General features: G+C 45.0%; 1 protein-coding gene across 6 annotated transcripts in view; it reads left to right on the forward strand.

Moving 5' to 3' along the window:
* LOC146810895 (uncharacterized) overlaps window positions 1-22,118 on the forward strand; it is a 403,292-nt gene that overhangs the window by 143,449 nt on the left and 237,725 nt on the right. For all 6 annotated transcript variants that reach the window (XM_085617937.1, XM_085617940.1, XM_085617938.1 and 3 more), the window contains one exon: window positions 21,270-21,296. The gene's annotated coding sequence lies outside the window, so the exon portion shown is untranslated. The remainder of the gene's footprint in view (window positions 1-21,269; window positions 21,297-22,118) is intronic.

Genomic DNA, 22,118 nt, shown 5'->3' on the forward strand with positions numbered 1-22,118 from the left:
AGCAAGCCTGGCTGAAGACGGCTGAAATGCCAGAAACCGGTCCTAGGAAGCGTGTTTCCAGGGAAGGCATGGCTTGGCAGTTCGGGCTGGACTGTTCCCATGAGGCACAGGATCAGACTGATTTGCATATGGCCATGTCTGAACTGGGGTGGCAGTGTGGGCTAAAGAACGGTGATGGATCAAACCCAGATCTGTTGACTGGGTGTGAGTGTTTGATTGGCTCTGATGCTCCGTCCATCACCACCCCCTTTTGTACCGCTTTGTTCGCCATAAGTTGGCAGGGTATGCTCAGACGTGAGTCCCTTGCTCACTTTGCCACTGGATTCAAGCAAGCCTGGCTGAAGACGGCTGAAATGCCAGAAACCGGTCCTAGGAAGCGTGTTTCCAGGGAAGGCATGGCTTGGCAGTTCGGGCTGGACTGTTCCCATGAGGCACAGGATCAGACTGATTTGCATATGGCCATGTCTGAACTGGGGTGGCAGTGTGGGCTAAAGTACGGTGATGGATCAAACCCAGATCTGTTGACTGGGTGTGAGTGTTTGATTGGCTCTGATGCTCCGTCCATCACCACCCCCTTTTGTACCGCTTTGTTCGCCATAAGTTGGCAGGGTATGCTCAGACGTGAGTCCCTTGCTCACTTTGCCACTGGATTCAAGCAAGCCTGGCTGAAGACGGCTGAAATGCCAGAAACCGGTCCTAGGAAGCGTGTTTCCAGGGAAGGCATGGCTTGGCAGTTCGGGCTGGACTGTTCCCATGAGGCACAGGATCAGACTGATTTGCATATGGCCATGTCTGAACTGGGGTGGCAGTGTGGGCTAAAGAACGGTGATGGATCAAACCCAGATCTGTTGACTGGGTGTGAGTGTTTGATTGGCTCTGATGCTCCGTCCATCACCACCCCCCCCTTTTGTACCGCTGAGTTTGAAGTGGGCTGATCCTGTGGCCCATGCTGTATGCTAAAGTCAGCAGAACAAAATTGTGAATGGCGCAATGAAAGAGAAATGGATGGAGAGAGCAGCCCCAATAATAAGTATAATCAGAAAACACATAGGGAAAAAGTGAATCATTGACTCCAGTTCAGTAAACGTCAGGTGATCTTTCCTCCCCAAAGGGGGCAAGACACCAACCCACGAAAAGCCAAAATATTGATAAGAATTATTCAAGTGAACACAAGGAAACCTAGCCGAGGGGATGTGATTACATAACCAAAACACTGGGGCACTTTTTCTATGTGTTTTCTGGCACTTTGCTGTAACAGAGCAGCATAGTTGTTTGCCTTCATTGGCAAATATAAAAATATGTTCCCACTAAGCTCGGAGTCTCTTTCTTCCTACCGTCCTGCGCTGTAGGAGACCGACATCTCTTACATTGGACTCGGTTAGAACTGATGAACACTTGTGCAATATTCTCTCAGAGTGGAAGACTGGCAATGTTATTCGACTTATTGAGTTCCATGGATGACTTCCTAAGGATTGCTGAGGGTGCGCCTCAAATTGAGTATTATTTTAAATATATTGGAGTACTGTTAAAAGGCCAAAACTTCAACACGTGGGGCGAGATGCACCTCACAGAAATAACGCTATTGACGTGCAATGTTGGGCAGGTCGAGGAGTCGTTGGGCACAGTTAGGCTTGTAATCGGTGCAAACACTCCTCAGGTTCCTTCAAAGCAGTCGGATTGCTGTTGTCAAAGTAAAGTTTCTTCACCGAAATGTCATCATCCTAGAGATTCTCTTAAGACAATATACACATCTGCCTGGGTCAGCCCCAGAACTACGCCAGATGGATTCCTCAATTAAATAGTTGCGCTTGACTACAGACAGAAATGGAGGGCAGCATTGTTTAATTTTTGGATAACTCACCAGTCTCAAAACTTCTTAAAAGGGATGCGAGGACAGTTTAGGGGTAGAGTTTATAAAACTTCATAAAACTCTAACAACGACATTATTTACATAAAATATCTAAACAAATCAGTAGCCATTTTTTCTGTGACTTAACTGAAATAACGATTGAAGTTTGTGAAGAGTCATGGAGGACGATGTGAAAGCAATGAAAACATGGCCAAAACCAAATGTAGATGAAAAAGAGACTTTCCTGTGGATAAGTATCCAGTTATTCACGAGCTGGACTGAAAAATTAATCTGAACGTGGAGTGATAGCTTTCTGGGGGAAACCCAGAATTTGCACGAGCACTGTAATGCGCATATGTTGAATCTGAGGAGTCCTCCATCCACAATTTGAATCTAAAACCGTGAGGTAGAAGTGTTCTCATGTAAGCGAGAGCCGTGAATTAAGATACTAACAATTGTTGCTCCTAGGGGTTTCTCAAGAAATGCGCAATTGCATATTACATTGTTTATTGCTATGTATGATTTGAGAGAAGTTTTCCATCTGTAAAGTATAAGAGTACACATTCAGTTAAACAATGACAACGCCACCGCCTCAGTTCCGGTATAAAAGCTGAGAGACCAGGACACAAATGCAAGTTAAGTCATATTTCAGTTGAAAATATTGAATCAATCTAAAAATAAACTTTCCATAGCTAGTAATATCAGTAATTGTCTTTTTCGTAACATGGCTCATGTAGAGAAATAAAACAAAAAACGAAAACAAAGTAATCTGTGGAATGATTGTCTTAATCTCAGTCACTGATGGTTGCTTGGGGACGCACTCCAGTCCCTTGTTTTTATATCCACTATATAGGAGCTGCCATATACAAATCACTCCTTTTTCCTGCTCCAACAAACAACAAGCACATACGACTAGTTTTAGCCTATTTGGTCCTTGTCAGTAGGATGCTGCTAAAGTTCTATGGCACAGTGAGCACAGGACTCACATCGGAGTATACCTGCTGCACTTAGGTCATGACATTGAGGAGAGCAAAAAAGTGACTGAGAAGGCTTGAATTAGTCTCTCTAAACCACTAATTATTCTGCACCTCAAATCAGGATGAAGTCTGATTTGCAATTGGCTGGCTCCTGTACTGTAATTTGCTGCTTTTTGTAGCTGTCTTGGCATGGGTGCTGAACGCAGTAAACGCCATGTTCCTTTTGTTCCCTTGAAATGTATGAGAGAATGGCAAGGAGGGGGAAAGACAGCGACAGTTAAGTGTTCACTTTCAGCTGTTGAAGTTGGAAAAAAGTTATAGAAGTTATACTGAAAAAAATGAATTAACTAACGATTCAGGGAAGGTGCGTTGGGTACCATTCAATGCTCAAATGAACGTGTTGAGTGGAATGTCAAAGATGGAACCGTGAGTCATCTGCAGTTTGATTTACGAAGGCTGAAGAGAGCACACATTGCAAAGTGGGACCCGACAAAAAATGTATAAATGGTAACTGTGGTGGTAGAAACCAGAGATTCAAGGAAGGAGAAAAGAACCAACTGCAAACTCCACTGCTTTAAAGCACTGGACCCACCATGTCCGCCTGGCAGCAGCGAGAGAGCTGTGCGTGACTGTAGGGAGTACCTAGTGATTGATTAAAGATGGGTGGCACTTACGTATATCACTGGAATGCATTTATATATTCATTAAAAGCATGAAATACAACTACCTGAAGAATTTCTTACAAGAACTGATATCAAATACCAAAAAAACAATTGTTTCTAGCTCAAACGGATCAAAAGTCTTTTAAAAAAATACTGCCACACGTTGTGGCGCAGTGTTATCCATTTAGTTGATGATTGCTATACCAAGGCATTACTAATAAGGTGATACTGTGTTTACAGGCGTAAAAATTACACAAAAAGTGCCACATCACTCTGTCGAAATTGCCTTTTCTTGAGGCATAACTTAGTCAACCCTGCCACACAGTTTGGCCCTCCCCTGTTGCATAATCCCAGTGGCTCTGATAACAAATTAAAAATAACAGATAAAAACGCTTGCATAAAGTACGAGATCATAGGCAAAGACGGAGGGTAATATAATACTGTTTTCACTGTGACAAAGGGATAATATTGTATATTATTCAGGTCCTTGCCCTAACATGCCATGATATAAAACAGATTGTGCTGGAGATATTGGCGTTGTGCACTTACACTGTGTTCTCCCGCCTTGGGGCGCTTGCTCGGAGTGTTCCCACAGAGAGCGAGTACACTTCTCAAAGCTGCAACTGATACCATGAACTCCCACGCCAAGGCAAGCCAGAACACGACCACTCCACTGAAACCCAGCAAGATAAAGACGGCAGCAAAAACGGAGGTGCAGCCTCTGTGAGAAAAATAGGCACGCACGTGCCTCGGAACAGGATGTAGTGCTTGTCTGTATTGATCTCCATATCAGCTTGGAAATAGGAAAACTGATTAAACAAAGATACAGCATCAAATTACAATGCAAATATAACGAAATATTTTGTGTGCGAGATAGTCCGTATACAAATTCAAAATACAATCCTATTTGATATTATTATTTAGTTAAAGAACAACTGTGCCTTTTTATGTAGAGGGAGGAGATGTGGCCTAAAGGCCAAAGCAGCCGACTCTGAAACTGGGGAGCCAGGTCGTTCTGGCCGACTTAGCTACTGGGGAGCCAGGTCTCTCTGGCCGACTTAGCTACTGGGGAGCCAGGTCGCTCTGGCAGACTTTGGTACTGGGGAGCCAGGTCACTGGCCGATGTTGGTACCGAGGAGCCAGGTCACGGGCCGACATTGGTACTGGGGAGCCAGGTCACGGGCCGACATTGGTACTGGGGAGCCAGGTCACGGGCCGACATTGGTACTGGGGAGCCAGGTCACGGGCCGACATTGGTACTGGGGAGCCAGGTCACGGGCCGACATTGGTACTGGGGAGCTAGGTCACGGGCCGACATTGGTACTGGGGAGCTAGGTCACTGGCTGATGTTGGTACTGGGGAGCCAGGTCGCTCTGGTCGACTTTGGTACTGGGGAGCCCGGTTCCTCTGGCCGACTTTAGTACTGGGGAGCCAGGTTCCAGTCCCGGCCTAGGTTCAACATTTAGTGATTCTGAACAAATCACCTAATCGCCATGTTCCCTAAAATAAACCTGGCCTTGTGAGCCGGAGATCATAGCTCTGCCTCTATTCGCTATCTTGCTGGTTCATACAGCTGGACTCCCTCAGACTGGCTGTAACACAAAGCGCAAAGAGTTATGATACAAGAACACATTAATTCATATTTATGGCAATCGAATTAAGGCTGTAGCTAACCAGTTTCGGTTGTAGCAGAAGCATTACCTAGCCTTCATGGACGACCAGGATACCAACCAAACCTGCAGTGCAAGGAAACTGGCAACAGAATTAAAAATACTGATCGCAGTGTACCTGAAAGATGCTTGACTCTGGATGATCCCTAAAAGAGAAAACATCCTAGAACTGGAGATTGAAAAGGGGAGGGAAATTAAGGAAAATCAAGAATGGTGCTTGGCTGGGAGGCGGTGTGTGAACAAGAATGACAGTGAAACACTGAAGATCAGCAGCGCCTGTTGCCAGGCACAAGGTTCCTTTTTTACTACTTCTTTCAGTCCTCACCTAGAAGAGCTGGCAGTGACCTGGAAGTGAAGTTGCTGTTTCCGACAGGAGCCATGTTTGTAGTCCCAGTTTCTACAACGCACTCCCATCTCCCTGTTTGCCATAGGAGGCATATCTTATTTCTAGTAACCTGCATCTTGTGACTAGATTGCTGTACTTGATTCTTGACACTCTCCTTTGATCTAAAAATGTGTTACCTCATGATTTGTAGTTGTACAAAATTAAAATGTACATCTTCCAGTTATTCACAGATCGGCGGCAGCACATTCAGCCTGTATACATATGCCTAATTCACAAGGATTAAAAAATGCATAAACTATGTTGTGCAAGTGTTTGTGCTTTTCATGTGTGTACCATTAGCTTTTTTCTTAGTAATATACATTTCCCTTTATATTTTTCATAATATGTGCATAAATGCATGGTAGTCACTAAAAGTGGGTACTTAGAATCCATGGTTACTTAATGCCGACGATTGCACGTATATCAGGCTAGCGGGACTCGTTGCCACCTCCTGCATTGTCCTGGTCTGAGCAGGGGACACAGCAGATTCAACCTTCTTTTATTTTCATTGGGCATGGAAATAGAAGGCCAGCTGATATAGTGATACTTTACCGGCCTGGAAAAGGGCAGCAGCACAAGCCTGTCAACGGCAGCAGTCTGTTGCCCAGACCGCTGCGGGTGCACCATCTGCATCGTAATGCGGCGGTTGGACCGATGGCCTGGATGTCAGTAGGATCACCACTGACAGTCTGTCGGTGGCGGTCCCAAAATGAGGCCCTAGGTGTCCCTTGATGGGATAACAAAACAAGCATTTACAATGCAATGGTCTCGGCAATATTATAGGTAGAGCTATTGGTATTGCTCATTATTTTTTTTATCATTTTTGTATCCCTAAATAAATGGCATTGTCATTTCTATTGGCATTAGCTTTTTTTTTGCATATGTGATACCTATTGCATTAGCAGAGAGAGAGTGAGATAGTGAGATAGAGAGAGAGAGTGAGGTATTGAAATAGAGAGTGAGGTAGTGAGAGAGAGTGAGGTAGATAGAGAGCTGTACCTAGCCAATGAGCCCATAACTAGGGTGAAGCTAGATCTGGGTTGCTAGTGTTCCGGTTTAGGGCTGGACTGTTCCCTAGAGGAGCACAGTCATGACCGATTTGCATATGGCTCGGTCCCTTCAAATTGCTTTTTGTGTGTTCCAGATTACATTACACAGGGACAGATTTTAATTTTGTTATGTACAGGATGATAAAGTAATGGCCAGAATCACAGGACGTTTTACTTTTCTCCAGATTCTCAAATCTGGTTCCCTGATTTACTCTACATCTCCTCAATGTTACACCGTTGCTGATCTTGACATTAGCAAAGACATTCCTTTTGCAGTAAAATGTCAGGACTTTTAATGATAGCTCGATTCATCAGATAGTCTTGCTTATCGTCTAAGTACTGCAATGCACAGCAATTAGAATTAAAATATGAGGATTGGTCGGAATTCCTCAAACCTGACAGAGACAACACGAGGACTGGGTGGTCATTTTTAAGGGACAGTATAGCAATTGCGGTCTGGGGAATTCACACTGCATGAAAGTATTTGTGTGACCATTAGTGTGCCATTTCCAAGTCACTTTGCCCGAGAAGGCAAGCAGGATGCACAACAGGTAAAATGTTTGTCTTATTAACTTCAAAAGAAACAAATGATGGATGAAATGCTGAACAATGCAAGCATTCACCCCCAGTCATAAAGATCTGAGTTTAATCCATTGTTCTGTTGGTCACCAAGCCAAACTAGTCTGCAGCACTCTCACCCTAAGTGGAATGGGCATGCCCAGATGTCGGTCTCTTGCTTGCTTTGCAACTGGATTCAAGCTAGCGTGGCAGATGAGGGGTACTACCCTGAAACCGGTCCCAAATCTCACGTTTGACACATTTAAATACTGGTCCCCGGTAAATAAGTCAGCTTCACAATTCACCAAGGTAGCAGTTAACCTATTGAGAAAAGCTTCACGGGAAAACATTGACCAGGTGATATCAGTTGATGAAACGAGATCCTCGTAACAAAACCGTTCTCTAAGAAATGCAATTGGAAAACGGTACAATTAATTAAACTGATAATTGCTTCATGGACAGCTGAAATTGTGATAAACTGTTTAAAGCATTGCTTTGGCATATGACCACGAGTTGATCAACAGGTTGTCTGATAACGAAAAAGTTTGACAGTATGCTATTAAACTCATAAAGCATTGCCCTTCCCAAAATGGCCACGATAAAGTGACATTTACTAGGGTCACGTACCCGGAAGTAGTCCTCGGCAGCCAATCATCGAACAAGAGGGCGGGACTCTCCGCTACGTAGATTGGACTGATTGGGATCGGAGGTACTTTTAAATAAAGTAGCGCGGAAGTAACCGCCAGTTCAAAGGTCAACTTGTTGACATAAGTGGCTATCTCGTAGGTGGAGCCGGCCGGAGGACTGGCCATAGAAGTGTTTTCGTTTGTGCGAAATAGAACAGTAGAGCTAAAGTAAAGGGCTTGGAAATCCAGTACAGAACTTATCGGAGAAGACCCTCTCTTACCGAGATGCGCGTCGCTCTTTATTACAAGAAGGTTGAGGGGCACCTTGGGAGCTCACCTGACAGGCTCTTATGGCGATCTACCACTCGGCTAAGATTTTTTTTAAGCCACCCGACCCTCCGCTCCCGTCTTACTTTTCACCCGTAGGCCGGTACTCTTATGTAGCGCCCACTTGAACGTCTCCCGTTCGCAGTCATGATCCGCAGCGCCGCTCTCCTGCTACTGGCGGGGCTCCAGTTGGCGGGGAACGCTCTCGGAATTCCCTACTCCCCGCGTGGGAGTTTGAACGTTCCCGCGCGCAGGCCGGGCACCGAGGGAGGAGTGGTCACAGCCTAGGCAAAGGGAAAAAGTCCGCGCTCAAACTCCCTCCCTGAACCGAACTATAGCCCCTCCCCCAAACATACGCTATTGCGCCACCGCAGACTGCCCAGAGTCGAGGACGCAGTTATCTACTTCCCGTGAAGGCCACTGGAGCCCCCACACCTACTTATGGTGCTTTCACCGAGCGCCCCTAACCATCAATTGCACAAACTCGCAGGCCCCCTCTACGCTGCTTCGAGGAAAGAACCACTGGAGCACCCACACATCCTTATGGTGCTTTCACCGAGCGCCCCTAACCATCAATTACACAAACTCGCAGGCCACCTGTATGCTGCTTCGAGGAAAGAACCACTCGTCTTACTCACATGTGCCTCCTAAACCATCTCATTTGTAGGGTGTGCACCAGTTTGGACTCCTCTTCAGCCTCCCAGCAAGAGAGATTCCTCCCTTGGATCTCAATGGGGTCGCACGCCCCAAACACAATTAACGCCTTCACGAATGTCAACGTTTCGTAAGAGGAAAGTGTAAGATTAAAAAAAAAAAACGAGTCTTTCAAAGGGGAAGTAGGTAGGAGACACCACCGAGGCATTTCTGCTTCGCCTCGGAGAAACGCAGTGGCGTTTTCGGATTCGGGGGCGTGTTACTTTTTCTCTCCTCTTGCCATTGGCTGGAGGAGAGAAAAACACGCCTAAAAAAGGACGTGGCTAAAAAGTGGAAAGACGAGCACGGAACACACACCCAAATCTGAAAAAGACGGAGCCTATTTGGAGGGACGGCTCTCTCCTCCAATGGCTGGCCTCCGTTTAGGAAGCCAGCCAATGGAGGAGAGGCAAAAAGAGAGGCGGGCTAAATAGCCACTCTAAGAAACATAAGATCTCCGGACTTCCGGTTCTGCCTTCGGCAGACCGGATGGTCCCTCGACCAAAAAAGGAGGGCCTTTTTGGGATGCACTGGTGGTGAACTGCACAAAGATGTGGAGGGACTGTTGTGCGTTAACTATAGTTTATTAGTAATTCAATTTAGAAAAGTTACTTCTCTTGCAACTTGCGGTGAGATAGACCAAGGTTGGTTATCATGGCTTTATTTGAGAAAGCTCAAGGTATTGTAAGGATCATGTCGTCCATCACAGAGACCCCTTTTCATTTTAGTTTAAAGACGTTATTGAACATGTAACAAGTGATAAATTGCTATTTCATCAAATGCACGTTTGTGGCATGTGCTCTTAATTCTGTAATTGTATAATAAATATCTCTGATAAGCAAGATCAATCAACACACATTCTGTAATGATTTAGTGACTATTTATCCCAGAATTTGTTCCAGGAATTTCATAAATGGTAAGAATGTTTACCTCCATAATTCTTTATTTTACATATATATAATCACTTTCTTTTAGGTTCTTAAATACATACATGATAAGTTCCATTTAAGCTATAGTCTCCATTTTAGTTAGCCTGTCCTGCTTGTTTACCTTTGGCCCCCAAACCATCTTAGGTAATGGAGGTTACCATCTTAGACCATGGAGGCTGCCATATTTGACAATGGAGGCTGCCATCTTTCACAAATTATGCAGAATGAAATTTTTCTAGCATTCATAAAAACGTTTAAATTCTATTAAGGAGACAGAGGTGAGGGTTATGCTCAACTTTCTCCCTTTATTATATCTCCAGCAGCATCAACATGCATATATCGAACTACCTTTCCCAGAAAGCCACGGGAAAGGAATTATAAAATTTGAATCAATCATCAATCTCTCATATCCATTATAACGATCCTCGCCTCATGTCACTTCCTCTTTTTTTCCTGCGACCGGCGGCATTCCCTATGATTTTCTCATTCTCTTTGGTGATGTCAGAACCTTGAATACAAAACATGTACTGAGATCGGTATCCCAAATCAACTGAGTACCAGTCAATAAAACAAGAAAGATATCACAATTAGCCATTCCTGGACATCATCATTGCAAGGAAGAAAAATCATAAACCAAGGGTGAAGTTTCAACCTAAAACAATCTACAGAAACACTTATATACTTATACTTTATGATGGTAATTGCTGATTAACTGAAGGAATCTTGATTTGAGTATTTCTGCAGAAGGGTGGGCAGTATAACCAGAAGCCATGGGTGGGAATGATCCTCACCTCTGTGTCTATATCAGGTTCAAACTTTCCTTTACAAATGCTAGAAAAATTTTCATTCTATGTCAGGACTGGAGGCAAGGATTATGCTCACTCAAACTTGTCCACCACCAACTACGCTAAATCCAAGGCCGGCTTAAAGTAAAAACGTTTGAACATGGAGTCCGGAGACCATTCGGCAGCATTAAGAATATCCTCCAAACGGGCACCCAAGGTGAATGCCTTCGAGGCAATGACACCCCTAACAGAGTTAGCGGCACATTGTGACACATCATTGCCATCTTCCTGCATGATTCAACTGATCCATCATGCAATTGTTGGAGAAGACACAGCTTTGAAAGGTTTCTAGAGGGATATCAACAATTGCCTCTCCCCAGAGGTCGAAACTCCCCTGTCATGCTCTCATAGCCTTTCAGACACTTCACTACACATAACTTAGGTGACCTATCGAACGCCGGGTAGGAGACCACCAGGGAGTTGGATTTTGTCTGGCGGGAAACATGGAGCATCACTCCTTTTGGTGTGAACACTTCACCCATCACATCAAGAGCCTGTACATTCAAGAGCCATTTTCCCAGATATCTGTTTATGAGGTAGAAATTCATTCAGTTGCCAGGATTTAAGGAGGCGTAGGACTTGATTCACGTTGCATGAAGTGGAATACCTAGGTTCTGGTGGTAAGGGGAGGTAGATGCCCCTCATCAATTAACATACTAAAGGATGATTACCTTCCTTATAACCCAGAATTGGCATGTGACCTCCCAAGATAACCGACCTAAAGGTGTTCATCGTCTTATAGTCCAGGCCTTGCAAAGCCAAGGATGCCAAGAAATTCAGGATTTGGACAACATTGGACCCAAGGGGTTCACATCCTCTTTATACACAATAATGAACCCAATTCGCCCATGCTGATCTATATCATTTGGTGGTACTGTCGGCCTATGCTGCAGCCAACATCCTTTCAGCTTCTTCTGAAAGTCCAGGGACTCTCCATCTTTCCCTGTAATCCTCCATGTGATGAGAGGTAACCGACCTTGAAGGATTAAAGGGTGAGGATTTCCTAGAGGATCCCAAACTAGATCGGGTGTGTGGGGTAGAAGGATTGGAAAATCCCAAGAAGGTTCCAGAAGAACTGGAAACCACACTTGCGACCTCCAATATGGTGTGATGAAGACTACTAGTGCCTTTTGATGCCGTACCTGAGTTGACAATCTCACAAAGGGAGGGAAGGCGTATCTCTCTTTCCCGACCAAACCTGTAACAGGGCGTCCGTCGCCAGATGATCCGGCTTCCAACTGAAATACCAGTCCACTTGGTAGTCCTGGCATGATGCAAACAGATCCACTGTGAACGGACCACACCAATTGTTGATCAGTTTGAAAATGTGTGGGTCCAGCTGCCAAAGACTCCTAACGGACCATTCTCTCAAACACTGGTCCGCCACTTTGTTGGAGACTCCCGGGAGGAACTCTGCTGTGACCGATAAGTTGTTGGAGATGCAAAACGTCCAGAACTCCTAGGCCAGGCCCACTAGAACTTTTGATCGGGGACCTCCCAGGTGATTGATATATTGGACCGCGTGCATATTGTCCCTCTTTAGGAGGACGCAGCAATTCACCCTTTCCTTGGTCCAGCATTGGAATGCAAAGGAACCTGACATTAATTCCAGGTAGTTGATGTGGAGCTGTTGTTCTGCCATGAACAACTTTCCTCCTGTGAAGTAGTCCCCACATTGATTCCCTCATTTGAATTTGCTGGCATCAGACTCTATGACGATATCAAAATCGGAACCAAAGATGGCTCTGCCATTCCAAGTTTGTGGGCTAGCCACCAAGGCGTCTCCTCTTGGACTTCCTCCGTCAGAGGAACTTGCTCTGAATAGTGATGCCTTCTGCTTAGGTGAAAGTTCCTAAGCCTCTGGAGGGCCCTGTAATGCAGTGGGCCTTGGAAGAATGCTTTTATGGAGGTTGATTGGAGTCCTACCACCAGAGCCACCTGGTGCAGCTACACCGATGGATAGGACAGAGTGCATTTCAACTCTCTTCGAATCTTTGCAATTTTTCAAGAGTGTATACTAAGGGTTCTTTCAGTGGACTTGATGACAAAACCTAAAAAGGTCATCTGTTTGGACTAGGCCGAAAGGGATTTCTGTTTATCACAAAGCCCAAGATTTCCAGCAGGTGAATTGTCATCTGCAGTTGATCCTGTAATCTGACCGGACACTGGCTCATGAGAAGGAGATCGTCCAACTACATGATTGGAACTCCATTGTTTGCTTGAGCACCTACAGATTCTGTTTTCTAGTGATCTTGAGTGTGTAAATTATTAATGAATGATCGTTTGGATTACCACTACTCCCTGTAAATAACCGAAACGTATTGACACCACGTCATTATGTATTCGGTGGGGTTCTATGGGGCTACAAACGCATGTTTTTTACATTCAACACTGGTGCATTGAACTAAGTTCACTTGTGTTACTAGTAGATGGGAAAACAAACCTCATAGAACTGAGACTCAGTGTGCACAACAAAGGCACATTAGAGTGTTAAGACGTGCTGGTTAAGCACTTGACAGAGTGTCTAGAGGATCTAGCAACTATGTGTCTGCAGGAACCTCGGATTCTGCTTTTCTATGGAAGGTTTCGTCCCAGTTTTATTGACAAACAATGTGGGTGTGCCTTGCAACTAAAGAAAAGGACTCCACGATACATGCCCTATCTCCCCCAAAATCAATGTGTAGGAAACAAATGGAAAAACGTTTTCAAGAATGAAGAGTGTGGGGGTGGGAGGCTGGGGCAGGAGGGTCTGCAGAGCTTGATAACAATTGGGAAATGTATGGATCATAGTGCTTTGATCACATTGTGTGGGTATTGACTTCAAATTGGAGATTCATGTAATGTGCCGACACTTTGTTTCTTTTTTGATAATAAAAATTGTTTACCAAAAAACAAATATTGAAGAGTGTATTTATACCGGAGTCTTCCCCATTCCGCCACTTTTCCAATCCCATTTAAAATGTTAATAACGAGATAGCGAAACACCTTGGCGTATCGCAGTTCATTAGTGAGAGCAGAAAAATGGATATGGCTAAGGATTACTTGCATAGCTGAGTCTATGATTTTGATTCTCAAATTACATTTGAATTCTTAAATGATTGATATGAAGTAATGTAGTTTGGTGACAGGAATGATTATTCATTAACATTACATTTTATTTATTTACACTGTTATGAGTGCACAATGTGTGGGGGTTGATGGCTATCAGTGTGTGGGTGAATGGGTGCATGCTGTTAACATGACGGAATGTGAGCTTAGTAGGATGTGAGGTTGATTTTGATGTGATGCTGCCCCTGATGGCAGTTGTGTCCGATAGGCCCTGGCTGGAAGGAGAAGAGGAGGAAGCTGTACTATATAGTAGTTGCATTCCCATCGTGCCTACTGCCATTTTAAGCACTTTTTGGCTGGTAACACGCCACTCTGGGGCCCAAGGTAAGTGGCTGATCCTGTGGTTATTCATTATTACTTAGTAATGTTTATTACTAGTTATTGGGATTAGTCTTGTGCTCTCAAGAAAACCATTTGTATACATTTCCTCCAGTTTTTGTGGTAGATTAAATTACTAGGAGTTAGAAGTGATCCTTAATGGGAGACATGTTAATTCATGCAATTGTTGATGGGATGAATGGATAGGTGAAAGGAGATTAGATGTAGTTATGTAGCAGGGCTATAGTTTCTAAGGAGGCTGGGATCTCCAAGGTTAGGTGTGGGATAAGTGAAGGAATACAAAAATTGAGTGTAGGCCGCCAGGAATGTAACTGAGCGTAGGCTACATTCAGATAGATTAAAGAATTCAGAGGATGGTGGGTAAGGAAAGGTTCATTCTATAAAAAGGCAGGAGGGGTAAACAATTGCATGATTCAAGTCAAGGGCAATTTTTCATGCATGATTCTAGGAATATAAAGAAAAATTTTGAGAAGCATGCAATCTCAGGAAAAAAAACTGTGTAAAAAAATAACATTTGTTGCTCATTGGCTAGCATATTGCCCTGTAGAATTTGTATAGCACATATCATCCTCATGTGGGGTTCCTAAATATCTATGCAGACAAATGGAACACTACACCAAGATACATTGTGTGGGGTCCCTAAACACCTATGCACTGGCCTAGTATCTATGTGGTTACCCTTCAATGAGGTGTTACTTGAAGAGATGACATTTCAGCTCACTGAAGAAGGGATGAACGGGGGTGAAATTCCATATCCAACTAGCATAAGAGGTGAACACCTGGAATTTTGTACTCTCCTTCATGCATTTCTTGACTTCCTGTTTTGCAAGGCTGTTGCATGCCCTGCATGCTCCACAGAAGGTCTTAATCTTGGTTGGCAAGTACATGTGTGGTACTTGAGCTGACTGCCTTGTACAAACAAAAGCTCATCTTTAATGTAATGTGAGTGCCAGCAGAGTTCTCTGAGTGTCGGTATCATACTTGTGATGAGGCTTGTGGCTTTCGGCTTTTCTCTTGTGCTTCGCTTCACCCACTTGTCCTACCTCACTAAACATGGAAGAAGGACACCATGGATAGGGAAAAGAGGAAGACTGTGATATCTTCTCATGCGTAGGCAGTAAAGCCACATTGTCTCTGGCAGCAGCAAAGTCCATGTTTTACAGTTACCCAGTACAGGCCTTTAAGTGGGATGGGGTTCCTTTCAGTGCTCAGACCAGAAAGTAATTGAAAACTGACTTTAACAAGCATTTACAATGCAATGGTCTCGGCAACATTATAGGTAGAGCTATTGGTATTGCTCATTATTTTTTTATCATTTTTGTATCCCTAAATAAATGGCATTGTCATTTCTATTGGCATTAGCTTTTTTTTTTGCATATGTGATACCTATTGCATTAGCAGAGAGAGAGTGAGGTAGTGAGATAGAGAGAGAGTGAGGTATTGAAATAGAGAGTGAGGTAGTGAGAGAGAGTGAGGTAGATAGAGAGTGAGGTAGTGAGATAGAGAGAGTGAGGTAGTGAAAGAGTGAGGGAGAGGGATGTTGTGAGGTAGTGATATATAAGCATAGAGTGATGTTGTGATGTAGTGAGATAGAGGTAGTGAGTGCGAGAGAGTGAAACTGAGTTAGTGAGATAGAAAGAGTGAGGTAGTGAGATAGAGAGTGATTGAGGTAGTGAGTGCGAGAGAGTGAAGTTGTGAGGTTGTGAGCTAGAGAGTGAGGTAGTGATGTTTTGAGAGAGAGAAGTTGCGAGACAGGACTGTGAGGTGGGAGAGACTTGGAAGGGTGGATTCCTTAACAGAGAATGAGGCAGGGCGGTGAGTGAGAACAACCCTAAGAAAGACCTCTCCCCTGTCTGCGATAGTGGCAGGGGACATCCTTGGAGGGTGTGGTTCTTAACAAAAAGTGAGGTAGGGCCGTGATGTGGGAGACAGCCTCAAGGTAGATTCCTTTCAGAGAAATGGACAAGAAAACAACACAATCTCACACCGCCAGGAACAAAAAATATCCAGTGAGACACGTGCGCCACAGCGAAGCGCGGTACAGTGTAAATAAACCCTGCGACCTCGCCAAACCAAACATGTCGCCTGCGCCAAAAGACCTGGGAGAGCGACCAGCACGAACGAACGCCTGAAAGAGGCATCACAAAAATATACACACTTTTACACTCAACACAAGCCCCCGCCCCGCGATAAAGCCCGGGGAGGGAGCGGCGCCCAGGCCGCCGGGAGATGCGGCCACAACAGGTCTCATGTCAACAAATGCGCCACGCAGACAATCACCACTCAGCAGCCTCCATCTCCTTCCCGCCCGCGCCCCCTCCCCTTTACTATCAGCGGCCGGGCGGAGGGGGCTGCGGGACGCCGAGCTCGGGGGAGGGGGGTTGCGGGGAACCTGGGCTACAGCGTCCGGCGGACACATAAAGGGGGGAAATAAACGGGGACTGATAGTAAAAGGAGCTAAAGTGGCGCCAATGCGGCCTTCATGTGACCATGTGGGTGAATGAAGGGCGTCTCCCGATTGAACGTAAATATCTACAAGCCCCAACTCCTCATTAGCATAAAAACAAAGTACTTCCGACCCCGAGAGCAGCCAATCCTAGGCAGGGCTGCATCCGGAGGAGGACCTCCACCCCCGCCCTCGATGGCATACTATACATCGATAACAACATCTCATAGGCACACCATGCCCTCACCGACAGTAACATTCTCAACTGGGCACATCGTGCTTCGGCGGCAACAAAAACAAACCCCCGCCCAGTCCCCCCCATACACTCACTTCAAATAACACTGCTTGACAGGACACAGAATGCACCAGCAATGACGCCCCCGAGCAGGTCACAGTGTGTACCCACGCACTGAGCACGGCAAGCGCCCACACACAAAAACAACAGCGCTTGCAGGGCGCATCACATAGTCGCTGACAACACTCCTCCTTTACCGTGGTGGCAGGCGCACTCTGCCTGTTCCAGCATCCAGTCTGAGCAGTAAAGGCACAAAGCCTGAGGGGGCAGATGAAAGGGAGGAGTTTGCGGGGGCGGGAGGAGGAGTCTGCCGCCCGGTGCCCACCGCTCGGCTCAGAAGCCCAAAGCTGATCCTATTAAATGTTGGGGAGTGAATACCGAGGCTGCGTGGTCTTGAATGCACCTCATGTCTAATCTGCTATGAAACACTCCATGCCCTTTCACCCCTGCTTTCTCCTTTTGGGACGCTTTTCCCATCTTTCGCTTCCTCCTCCTTTCCTATGAGTTTGTTTTTCCATCTCCTGCTCTCGGTCGATTTCTGGCTACGGAAAAGTATGTGCCCGTCCCCAAAAATGAGTGTTGGTAGACACCACCGGCTCAAATTAAGCACCTATTAGGGTGAATTCTGCAAAAGTCCGAAAGAGTGCACTGGTTAGGGATGTGTCATGCTGCGCTCTTTGGGGTAAGGTAGCCCCTTGCGTCCGCCCCAGAGTTGAGAGCATTTTCTATAAGCAAGGCATGCTCCTCGGAGGCAGGAGCGGTGCTTGGATGTTTGCAGCTTCAGGCAGAACGACGTTTCACCCCTGCAGCACTTCCCATCAACTAACAAAAGGGGAATTTGTCGGGCCTTTCGCTGTGTGGTGAACAGCTGCGGTCTTCTCTTGTCTGATGGAAGCGTCGGTCATGGTCATTATAGGACAGTGTGAGTTGCTCTGAGGTTACGGTGTGTCCGGTAAGCAAAGGGTGTGATTCACAAGTCAGCTAACTTACAGTGCGGTACGGCTTGCACCCTGTAGTCAAGGTGAGTCCCAGAGGTCAGTGTATATTCAGGGGCCGAAAGCCAAGGGAGGTAGGATCACTGTACTTGTCCCTGCCACATCAGACGCCCACGGGGTGCGCATTTCTCCTTCACCCGTCATTGGACATGTCAGAGGCACTGATTAATTCAAAGAATCATGTTCTTGCTCATTGCCTTACCCGGGTTCCGCTGCAGCTTAAACATTCCTCGGAGCGGGACAGTGAATACACAGAACGCCTGCAGGGTAAACAAGACACATCACACAACGCGCCAGTCGGCTCTCTGATTGGTTGACAAGGTCCACCAATCACAGTGCTTATTTGGTAGTTGCCAACCAATCAGAGAGCCGACTGGCGCGTGTAGGCAGCGTGAAGACATGCTGTCTTGTGGGCGTGTAAGGGGCGGGCTGGCAAAAAGCGAAAAGCAACCAAAAAGCAATAAAAAAAACGCCCCCGAATCCGAAAAGGACGGGGCCTGTTCGGAGTGACGGACCTCTTCTCCAATTGCTGGCCAGCATTCAAGAGGCCAGCCAATGGAGAACAGGGGAGAAGAGGGGCGGGTTCAAGCCCCTCTACTCCAAGTCATTATCTCTCGCTAGCGAGACTGCGCATGCGCAGCCTTCGCTAGCCGAGACCTAAAAAGAGCCCCTACCAGACCCTATAATCATGTCCTTAACTGCTCAGGCAAAATCACTGATCGATTTCTCACCAATGACTGTATAAACCCGTACCTTACTCCATGTCAGCCCCTGTCTACCTTCTGCATGTGTTGCTTCATCTTGTATTTACTTTTACGAGATGTTGTGTTTCTGTAGTTTTCTGTGCAATAGAAGGCTTTTGTACAGCGCACATTATGAACTAAATCACCTCTAGGTGTCTGGGTGATTCCAATGCGTGAATGGGTATTCTTGACTGGGCACAATTGAGAGCTCTGGAGTTCAGGATGAAGTCAGTGCAAGTTTCTCACAGTGCTCGTCAGTGTGTCTTAACATATTCAATCTACGTGCTCATCCAATCCTTGGCCTCCTGCAGAGTGTACAGAGCAATGGCCATTTTGTTTAATAGTATGTATAGGAGGCATACACAGCTGTTTCATGAAGTATTGCTAGAGGAAGTGAAAATGCTGAGGTTACGTGTGAGACACGAGACAGCGTGTATGTGTGTCAGAGAGAGAGGGCAGGTGGCACAAGGAAGTACAAGCAGAAGCACAGAGTGGAAAAATGAAAACAGTGCTAAAGGCGAAGGAGATTATGTTTTGCAGATGGAGGATTTCAGACAGATGTGGGAAGGAACAGGCCAGAAGTATCGGTGAGAACAAATGCAGAGGAAAGCTCTATGAAAGGGAGAACAGGAGTGGTTGAGACACCCAAGGACCACTACCACTCCCCCCCCCCCCCCCACCCAACAGACCTCAATAATGTTTAATTTACTATTTCATATTTTTAGAATTTAACATTTTGTATTCTAATTATTCAGAAAATGTTAATTGTTCTTACTCATTTACATGATACTGGCAACAAGCATTGGCAAAGCCAACTTGCCCACCTTCTCTAAGGTGCATGTACATTGTTGTGTGGTATGTCTGAATTTAACAACAGAGAACTAATAGAGTGGCACCTGATTAGCAGTCAGGTGGCACTGTCTAAAGCACAGTATCCTAGTTCATGTGTTTTAAGCCACCCCCTTAATAATGTAGGTTACCCCTCTAGGAAAGGATTTCTAGTTATGTTTCACTGGCCAGGCCTCTTTTCGACTCCCCATTCCTTTTTCATCACACTTAGAGCACCGCCCTACTGAACTGAGACTGCGACTGTGGCAACAGGCTGCATTTCAGTGTATAATCAGCTGCCATGCTTTTTAATGGTCTGACTCTTGATATTTTGTAGTTGCTGTTACAACACATTGCCATAATGGTGGTTGTCGCATTGGCTGTTCTACACAAAGATTGCCCCAAAATACGAAACGACTATCAAACGCGTTTATGGAGCAAATAGTGTGTTCTCTGCACCTTGCTTCATAGCCAGGTTTTGTGGCTAAAATCTGTGGTGAAACCCTTTGATGTCAGGCGGCAAGACGCACGCTCGTTATACACACAACACTGGTGAATATTTACCTTATCCCACTAATTATTTTTGAGTGTTTTATTAGGTCTGTAATGTGAAGTTCTGTGCAACAAACCGTAGCAGGCTATTGGTCAGCCAAGTTCTTGATCTGCCCCGGTTGATCGCATGATTTGTGATTCATTGTTTTTTTTTTCCTTGCAAGTGGTGTTTTTTTTATATAATAGATTTACAGCCAATGCGCAGGGGCCATCTGCTCTTCAGGTGCCATATGGACAACGCCTGTTGTGCTTGTTTAAAGGGAAGATTTAAGGATTTGTTAAACAACCCAGACTCGCTGAGAAACCTTTGATTCTTCCCCCACCAATAAAACCTTCAAGATTGTCATCTATGGGGTTATGTACCGTTCAAATATTCTGAACATTGAGGCCTTCTCAATGGATGTAGCAGAATGGGTTGAAAAATAGCTTTTATAAATTACCAGGTGTTTTTAGGTCGAGCCTGGGCAGCGCCTGTGATGCTCTGCGAGGCATGCTGTATTCAGATATGGACTTGAAGCTCCGCCCACTCTCCACCCATATTTTAAATTGGCTTGTGTCATTACCCTTTGTAAATGTTGGCTTCTGATTTGTTGAGATGCTTAGTCCTTCCTTAGTACCTCACTGTCTTATGTTACCTCCCATTAGGACTGGCCCTTTTCTAACTCGGGAGCTTTCATTAGAAGCTTGGAGAACTATTTACTTAATTAATATAGACAGGACTCCCAGGACACCAGCAATGGTGGCCACTTCTATGTATTACCAGCGCGCCATGCACACTTGGACTGAGTCTACATCGCCCCCCTAAAACAATTGTGGCACAACGGCAATGGCTACCGCTTTTATGTATTACTAGCGCGCCATGCACACTTTCGCTGTGGCAATGCAATAGGTCTTGCATTTGCGAGAGTTTGAGCTATTAGCATAGTAAATTATGTGTTGGTTTTTAAAACATAAATAAAAGGCATTGTCATTTACAATGCCAATAGCTTAAACTCTCCCAAATGTGAGACCCATTGCATTGCAAATGCTTGTTATTCATAGCCTCAAGCCAGCATGGGCATTCCTGGCTCAGTGAGCAATATTGAGGTGTGTGCCGTTCAATGGATAGTGACAAATCTTAAAATGTTCGATTGAAAGATGGGTTAGCAGTATCAATCATCATGCATGCTAATGCTTGTTTTTTGTTGTATTGCTTGCTGCTATTAGACGAGCTTTAACCATATTGGTTCTTCCCCTTCTAGATGATTGAGATACCCAACAGCAAAAAACAGTGCACAGACATAGATTTGTGCCAAGCTTCTAATAGAGGGCAAACAACGAAACTTTCATCTGTAATATTTACATACATAAACAGCAACTTTTAAAATATAATTTAGATCTTTTTTCTTAATAGGGGCCTCCAGGACCAAAGGGAGAGAAAGTAAGTTTAACTAGACATGCACTCTTTCCAGGTAATGCAAATATTATATATGTTGGTAATCTCTGCCTGCTACCTGTTTGTCTTCACTAAAATATGGTTCCGTCTGCTTTTGTCTTTTCTTTCTCTTCTTATGGCACACTCTTCCTACACTGTGTCCTAGTCTGAAATGCATAGAATGTTTGGGTTATTTATGTGAAATTGCTTTATTCCTACTGTTACAATCTCTCCCGTCCTGCCAGGGTCCTCCATTGTTTTTCTAGCAATAATTTCTCTTATGGCCCTTAACATAAAGGATTACCAGCACTAATTTTTTTTTGTCTGCTCACCATAGTGGTTTATTTAATGCAATGGTTTAGATAACAGGTATAAGATAAAACCCATACAGCCACAGAAAGATGCACCTGCTAGTCTCACAAAGGATTACTTATTGCTGTGTTCTATAATATTTTTTGATGGCACGTAGGTACCCATGCAAAATATGCTGAAGGGCACCTAACATTCAGAGCTGGACGAGAAACCCAAAGCAGCAATGAGAATTAGTTTTGCACCAACCACACAATGAAGTAAACGTAGGAGGTCATTCCTTGCTGGAGGGGTGAGGAGTTCTTTCCTCAAGCAAATCTTGGGAAGAATGAGGTTATACGGTGCATATTCCACACGTTTTGCCCAGGTAGGGGCTAAGAAAAAAGCAGCTCTGAAGAGGAACTATTTAAATATATCCACACTTTAGGGTCCCTTATAGTATCCAGTAATAGTACAGCCCTGTTACAAATCTGATGTATGCCTGTGAAATATTGTGGGCCTGATGGAAGTCAATCTTGC

Source organism: Triturus cristatus, chromosome 7 (assembly GCF_964204655.1).
Source record: "Triturus cristatus chromosome 7, aTriCri1.1, whole genome shotgun sequence".
Lineage (NCBI taxonomy): Eukaryota > Metazoa > Chordata > Amphibia > Caudata > Salamandridae > Triturus > Triturus cristatus.